We start from the raw sequence: 9,273 nt of genomic DNA, 5'->3' as shown, positions 1-9,273 counted from the left end.
CACCAAGTGAATGGACTTGCAAGTCAACTTGCTAAGGAATAACTCCACACAAGTCAACAAGACTATGCCATTCTCCTATCCTAAGTGCACTCGAGTTCGGGTATAGAACTCATCTCACAAAGATCACCAAGCATACAAGGAATTAATATCAAGCAAATCAATCATTACATACAATAATGTAATCCCAAATTGCACAAAAATATGTCACAAAACAATACAATACAACAAGCATGAAAAGTTTGCCAAACCCACTAGGCTATTTTCTCCCCAGCAGAGTCGCCACTTTTCTGTAGCGGGGTATTCGTTACCATTTGAGATATTGACTAAATCCAAGGTAAATCATACAAAGTCGAGTCGCCACCGCACTTCTATTTATCCAAAGGAATGGTTAGAAAGCGAACAAAAACCTAATAGTTTTAACAAAAAACTAGTAAAAGAAACAGAGATCTGGATAAGGGGGTTGGTTATGCAATGGGAAGGTGTTAGGCACCCAAAACATCCTAGGTACTCCTAGGGATCCCTTTTCATACTTGTTGCAAAGGTAGTTTGTTTTTGTGAAAATTTTATTTGTGCAAACATGATTGAAGAGATGAGAAGAGAATGTACAAGTTATTTACATTTTGTGTTTGGATGGATAAACCCATTGCCTGCGTACCCTCTTAAAAAGATTAGGATCAAAACCTCGTAGTTCGGGGTAAAAATCTCAAAACAAATTGGTGAATTGATTGGTCCAAAATCTTTAAGGTCTTTTGTTATCAAAGGGAGAAAACTCAACCAAACCACAAATCCACCATGTGAGGATAGCTTCAACATGCTAGTGAGGGGTTAACCCTATAATAAGCATGGAAGACTCATTGTCCATCACTAAGGATATAGGTGAGTATTACATCTACCACAAGGATAACTCAAACCTAATAGCTAAAGGTTATGGAAAATTTTGATTAAGAAAGTGGCCATTGGGACCACAAAAGGGAAATTTGAATGGGTTATATTTACCAATTAGAAGTATATACAAAAGTAGTCAAAGTTGACTTAAAGATTCAACTCAAAATAAGTGTTATGAAAAGAAAGTTTGAAAAATCAAAAGCACAAGGCTTAGGTTTCTAATGTTGAAAACAAAGGTTGAATGTTTGCACAAAAATTTTGGCTTGGGTTAGAGTGGAGAGACGAAGAAAAAGGGCTAAGTCCTAAGGAAAACAAAATGATGAGGGATAAGAAATGAAACCACACTAGGAGTCCCTCTCTTGAGATCATATTTATTATCCAAGTAGCTCTCATCCTTTGGAATAAGCACGCACAAAGTATAAGCAATCAAACAAGTCTCATAAGAGATCCTCAATGTGTCTTGTATCTTCCACTTGGATGAACATGGTAATGATCCTCCAATTAAGCTCAAATGGAAACTCCTAGTTCAAGAGCACACACATCAAAAGTTTCATGGGGTAAAACACTCTCCTAACCAGAGACCAGGGAAACAACAAACTAATAGGGACATTAAGACTCGAGCCTAATAGTTGTCATGCAATCAACATCCCTCAGTTGAGGTCTCTAACAAGAACTTAACTCACAAGTAAACAAACATCACACACTATATCCATACAAGAGGCTCAAACAATGGGTGGGCTTTAGTCAAGAGGGGTCATGTCAACCTCGACAAACAAGCCAAACTGTAAAGGGTAATCTGTAGCTCTTAACCATTAACATTGAACGTTAGGGTGAAGCTGATCAAAATGGTAATGAGGATGAGACCTCGTGCTCTTAACCCTGGCCTGGGTGAGCTCATGACAAAGAAAGCGTGGGGATCCAGAAAGTGGGATCCTTTTCAACTTGACAGACTCTAGACAAAGATCTGGGGCACATGTTCAGAAGCATCAGCACGTAGTGCGAGCATAAAGAACGACACACTGAATAACGGGGGATTGGCTACTAATCCCTTTTATCCGTCAATTGCCTCTTCTCTTGGAGGTCTTATCAAATATAGGACATTCCTCTTCTTGGAGGTCTTTGAGCATAATTTTAAACAAACACAAACAGAGCCTCTGAAGGAGGACTTGCCAGCAAAATGCCTGCCAAAAAGGTGACAGGACTTCAGACTACATGAAGTAAGAAGCTAACTACCTGAGTGATGTGTCAACCACAATCCAATGCTCAAGTAAGAGCAAAAGCAAGCAAGCAACTAAGGTACCTGGAAATGCAGCTCTCTGAAATCGTGTTCTCTCAAGCTCTACAGCTCCAGATCTTCCCCTATGATCTTCCTATGAAGCTTTAAGCAAAAATGAACGGTTGAATCCTCTTGAATCCACTTCAATTTCCAAGTTCCATTGCCATGTTCATGCTTTTGGTCTGCTCGAATTCTGACTGAATTGCACCAAATGATGGATGAATCTTGCTCAGTGAAGCATGAGGATCAAGATTATGCAAGGATCTTTGAGGTTTGTATGCAAAAATTGAAGAATCGAAGAGAGAGAAATTTTGGAGAGTTTCTTCAATTCTGATCTGAAAATGCTGTTATGGCAGTTATGATTAGGGTTTTGGTACTTATACTCCTTGCTAATGACAATGCTAATCATATTTTCCATTGGTTAATCATGATTAAGGAGTTATGAAGCAATTTGAAAAAATGCAAAATGAGCTCACATGCCCATAATACACGTGCACATCCTCATGTTAAGCATGGAATTCACTCAAGAGCAACCAATGGTCATGATTTGAAGATCAATTTGCTTGCATCTTAAGCCAAAAATGAATGGTGAATATTTTCTTCAATTTGCACATGTGTGAAATAATGAACATACAAGCCTCTCCCATGCATGGAAAAAGCTCATTTTGAGATGTCTTGAACATGAGAAGCATTTTGCAAAAAGAATGAACCAATTTGAAGCATTACATCAAAAGTTATGCCATTTTGAATTTCCATGCACACTTTGAGATCAAATGACTATAACTCCTCAACCATTCATCATATGAACATGAATTAGGACTTTTTGGAAAGGGGAGACAAAAATCTACAACTTTCATGTTCACCAAAAATCCATTTGAAACTTCTTTGACATTGACAAGTCAAGTTGAAAGTGGACCAAAACTTGCCAAATTTGGAAACTTTGAATTATAGGTCATTTTCCATTTTTAGTAACTTTTGCCATGACCTTTGAATCTTCAAGATGGATGTTTAGAATGATGAATAGACCCTATTTGAACATGATTGAGGTGTCTCAACTCATTTCCCCACCTCATAGCCCTCAGTTGACTGCACAGTTGACTTTTGGTCCTCAGATGACCTTGAAATGTTTTGATTAACTTGAGGCTCTACCACTTGGTGAAATTGCTTCAAAATGAAACCCTAGCTCATGTAATCTCCTTATAATAATCATGTGATCCTCATCCCAAGAAAATACCTCATCTCTTGCACAAAGGATCTTCTTGAAGCTCTTGACCTGGTGATTGCTTAAGCTACAAACAAAAGATGTTAATGACATATTTTTGTGCTTTTGGTTAGTAATTAAAACAAGAAAAGCAATGATATACAATTCAAGCATGCTTGGTGATCTCAAACCACTCACAAGAGATCCCTACCCAAAGGGAAAGGGAGCCAAGATGCTCAATGATCCTTGAGGCTATGCAATGCAATGTTATGATACCATGAGGGATCTTAGGGACAAAATTGGAGTCTTACAAGTATATAATCATAATCCTATATTGGAACTAAGAGCATTACAATCTAACACTTGACTGAAAAGGATAACTCACTTATCCCATGCACAATAACAATATTGTGACACTATACACGTTAGGTAGCACTAACATGGGGGGTCCAACTCCGAGGCCTTGTACATGAGTGAACTACCCAACATCGTATAATGATCTCCACCCGTATCCTATAGTCACGATAGTCAAATAACTGGATAGTTCTCCTTTGAGGTCATCTCCTCTCAAGTTTTTCTAGTCCCACTATTTAGGATGCTAAAACCAAAGAGTGCAACATGTCCAGAGTTCACCCATTCTTAACACAATCAAGCTAGGCTTGACTTGAAAATAATTCAGTTCGAATTGTTATGTCGTGCATGTGATCATCTACATAATACACGTATAAGATATTTCAAGGTCTATCTAATCACTATGTAAACCATGGCTCAAGTCTAATGTCACAGTCCACGATCATCCAATTGATATTATAAATAGCCATTAGTCTCTATTCACCTGAGCAATCGACGCCTAGGATAGTTCTACGGTCTTACTCAGGGTTAGATGAACTGTAACTAGCCTAGAATGTGGTCTACTTCACTTCTCTTATTCATTCACCCCAACTGCCACCTAACGTAGTTCTAGGACTTAGGCATCCTAGAATAAATACGGAGGTACAATAGCCAACCCCCATTAACTTGGTACACATAATTTTCCTAAATTGGATACCACATCCAGATTTTCCCTGTCAATACCTTGTTTTCAACACCACACATGTTAAGTGTATCATTACAGAATGATTGACGAACTGCTAGAACTGCACTCACCAAGTCCAGTATTACGAGATATATGATCCTACTAGCACAAGGTAAGATTCATACCTACCTCTAGTCATACATAGTGTGGGTACAACAACATTCACATACTCTACTAATCATATACAATGGCATCCACAACACTTAGAGTAAAATTGAATAAGGTCGGAATCTAACTCGTTATCCATTCGAGCATACCATATTAACCTGAAAAGTCAGGTCTCTCTGTCTCAACACTTGACAAATTTTTATCCATCAGGTTTACAAATTAGTATCAGTAAATGGAAATAACCATGTGATACAAAACTAAAATTGGCTCAGAACTCAGTCTCTTCACAAGTTCCCTCACTGGATCCTCCCTTGGATTTTACGCTTAGGATAAATTCTCGCCATTTGACTCGGTTCCATTATTGAGTCTGATATTGTTTACCATCTTGCATCTTCTGCACTGCCCAATGGCCGACAATTCTCAACATTCCCATACTCCACCAATTCTACTACTTGAGCTCGAGTTACATCCAGTTTATGCATCCTTATGACAGCTCTTCCGAGATCATTCATATCACGTATTCAGTCGGTGAGTTATTAAAGTTCAACAACTAAATAACATGACAATAGAATTAGGCTAGCAACACACACATGTGATGAAGAAAAGGAATTTCTAACGATGTCTCATGGTTGGGTCGAGTGTCTACCTTCTCTATTACCAACTGTAATACCCCACCAATATGCGTCTAGAATCATAGTAGTGGTATTAAAAATTTGGTATTGAGTTCATATAAAAGCTGATAAATGACATTTAAAAACATATACATTACACTACTACCTCTGAGTTATATACACAATAGAAATGTATGCAATCAAATACAAAATAATGCACAACAAACAGAAATCAGGTATTATCTTCATGCCATGTGCTCACCAATGGTTATAATCCAAGCCTTATAGCAAATCCTCTAGATTATACGGTGTACCTGAAAAATAACAACATGATTGGAGTGAGATTACTAAATCTCAGTGAGTTCCTATATCTTATGGGTTCACTCGACTCTACAGGGATATTAGCCCTAAGAGTAGTATACATCGCGAGGTCTCATATAAAATCGGGGTATGAAGCATAATAGCTTTATTATAGACATGATTCATCTTTCCACATACCCTTGGTAGAATAAGTGAGGAGTTCAACGATCTCACTAGGTTGAATCGTCTCTACGATCAACTAATATGTTGCCTGAGTATTGTGTCTCACTTTTGGAACCAACGCCCTCAGAGAAGTAACTAAGGGGAAAAATATTCCATGTCTCACTTTTAATATTTAACCCTTGAAGAAGTAACTAATGGGTATCTAGTGTTTCTCGCTTTTGGTAATGAACCCTCAGAGAAATGTTCCTCTAGAACTGAGTGTTCCTCACTTTTGGGAATGAACCCTCAGAGAAATGTGTTATGTGTATCTTGTAACACCCTAAACATCGATACTTATATATATTAAGCTTTGCACAAAAATTTAAGATGTCACCAACAACAAACTCTTAACAAATCAAACATTTAATAAACGCACATCAGAAAATATCAACGTCGTACAACACTTGACATCCCACGTTCACCTTCACTTAGGGTATCATTGTGGCGGTGTCGATCTTATTTCAAATAACAAAATAATATAAACGTAGACATTTAGTTTCATCTTCAAAACTACATAAACTGATGTCAAATACTGAGTTATCACAGTTAACTCTCAACACCCTCAATATAAACCAAATAAAGTAATTAAGCTCCATCAAAACATAATAAGCAAACAAATATTCCCGACCCCGATGTTACAAAATTAGAGCAAGACTTTTAAACAACGATAAAACTAAATGAAGTAACTCCTGAACCTAACTTCCACTTATAACATCAAACTTTACTCCTGAATATCTGCGAGATGTCCATGGTGGACAACATGAAAGCCAAGCGGGTAAGAAACAACAAACCAATATAAATAGTGTAAAGAATCCTAAGGTAAAGAACATACAACAAGCACGCATTTAATTAAACAATCGACAACCACATGGTCTCACACCTTTCACAATAACATGTACATATTCACATCCAATCAACAACATCATGAACAGTCAACAACATATGCAACCATGTATGCAAATTCACTCCACAACATACTCATTATGCATGCGGTACCATTCATGAACACTCAGGTTCATCTCACTCCCAATCCCCACCATAGGACCAGAGCATACCAAATTGTTACCATCACCATAGGTAATGCTTCATCATCCTCCACTTGGAACCGTCTACTCACTCTCGATCCTCACCATAGGACCAAAGCACACCAAAGTTTGTTACCATCACCATAGTTAAAACTTCACTAATTCCTTACTATAACTAGCTACTCACTCCCAATCCATACCACTAGACCAGAGCAAACATAAACTGGACTGAAGTCCGTACAACATGATGCATGACTCTCACCAACATGCATTACCATTAAAAAAAATCACCAAAAGGATCACCGTACATATTGTAACACCTCAAAATTTGCCCTCCTCTCTTGGGACTAGCTTAGCATATTGTATTTCATTTTTTAGGACATTAGGCATTTGCATATCGCATATCATGTGAGAATAAACAAGTCATCCTCCAAAATCTTTCTCAGAAGATAGAGAGGTTAAGAGATTCATGCCTGAGGGTCTCATGGATTAATCACTAGCCATCTGAGGGTTTGTGCTTCAATTAGGGTTGCTTGGTCCTTCAAGGAGTTTGAGCATTATCTTATTGGCAAGGTTACATTATCATCATCATAGTTATGTCATCCTCAAGGGGCTCATTGTTCATGCTCAAATCCTTTGGGATTAGGGTTTTGACCTCTGGTCAACCCTAATTAGTTGCATTCTACCAGTCAGGGTTCCTCAAGGAAATGGGGTTTATTTGCTTGGATGAGGATCATATGATTATTGTGTGGAGCTTACAAGAGCTAGGGGTTCCTTTTGGAGCCAATTCCTCAAGTGGTTGAGGCTCAGGCTGATCAGAGCATGGCCAGGTCATTTAAGGACCTACAAAGTCAACAGAAAGTCAACTGAGGGCTAGGAGGTGGAGAAATGGTTTTCAACATCTCATTCATGTTCAAAAGAGGCTTATTCATCATGTCAAATGCATATCTTGAAGAATTTGAGGCCAAAACAAAACTTTCCAAAAATGGAAAGTGACCTGTAATTGAAAGTTTCAAAAAATGGAAAGTTTTTGGTTCAAATTCAACTTGATATTACATCATCAAAGAAGCTTAAAATGAAATTTTGTCCAACATGAAAGTTGAAGATCTTTCTCTCCCATTTCCAAAAAGTCCAAGATCATGAATTTATGATGAATGGTTGAGGAGATAAGATCAAATCATTGCCAAGTGTGCTTGAAACTTCAAAAGGCCATATCTTTTGACTCATAACTCCAAATTGAGTGCTCCTTTTTGCAAAATTCTTCTCATGACATGAACTTTCTAAATCATTCATCACATTGCATGAAAATTCATCACATGATCATATGCATATTCATGCTTATTTTGGAGGGAAAATGCTAAATTTGAAATTGGTGCATCATGGGAACAAATCACCATTGCCATTGTGTTAATTGGAAGATTTTAAGTGAGATTAATCATTCATTTGGTATTGTTCACGTCCATTTGCTCCATGCACCATGCAAAATGTCATTTTTGGCCAAACACCTTATTTTCACTTAATCTCAACTAAACATGTTTAATTTTGATTAAGAGTGGATTAACACAGGGTATATATTCATAATCATAACAGAATTTGAGAGGATTCTAGACCTAGATCTCAAAATTCTCTCTCCCTCCAAAATTTTCTCCTAATCAAAATTCAAATTTCTTCCACATAAGCCTTCAATTTTCTTCCATATTCTTGTTCTTTGGTGTGGATTTAGTAATGATCAAGCCTTGAATCATCAAATCTGGACCAGAATTGTGCATAGCAAGCTCAAGAACACAAGCATGGAAGTTGATTGTTAAGCAAGATCTAAGCTGTTTCAAGCCTCAATTTCAACTTCAAGCTTCATAACAGTGATATAGGAGTGGATTTACATGCTTGCCAAGTCCTGGATCTGCCACTGCCATTGTTGGATCTTCAAGAGGTCAAAATATCGAACCTCTTAATTCATGATTTTATGTGCATAGACTTGTAGAGTTTTTCATGTTGGTTCTACTGATATAAAATTTATTAAAAACGGATTAATATTGCATGAGATATGTGAGTTTAAAGTTTGTAGATCTAGAAAGTTTTCCTTCGATTCTCTTTGGTCATGATGTTTTAGGATGAAATGATGCTTGATTTGTAACCTCCATAACACGAGCTTTCAAATGATGTATTTATTTTAAAATTCTGGAAAAAAAATCGTGAACAGTAACCACCACCGTCTTCATGAAGAAGACGGTGGTTTCTGCCACTAGCGTCCACCTAGCGTCAGTATAGCGTCCGTTTCTGGATTTGGCTAGGGCACTGATGAAACGACGTCGTTTCGTCCTGGAAGCGCCCCTCGCTTCGATTCCTGCTGGGAGCAATTGCCATTTTATTCAATTCTTTTCATTATTTCATGTTTTTTTCAATTTTTATTTCATTTTTTCCATGATCTTCAAAAAATCATAACTAATTGTAGAATGATCCAAATAATTCCAGGTTTTTTGCTACTTGATCCTTGAAATGTCTATAATTTTATGATGTTAATTTCTAGAATTGTGCCTGACTGGATTTTGAATTGTGTTAGACTATGTAAG

Source organism: Lathyrus oleraceus, chromosome 7, assembly GCF_024323335.1.
Source record: "Lathyrus oleraceus cultivar Zhongwan6 chromosome 7, CAAS_Psat_ZW6_1.0, whole genome shotgun sequence".
Classification (NCBI taxonomy): Eukaryota; Viridiplantae; Streptophyta; class Magnoliopsida; order Fabales; family Fabaceae; genus Lathyrus; species Lathyrus oleraceus.
This window is presented reverse-complemented; position numbering follows the sequence as displayed.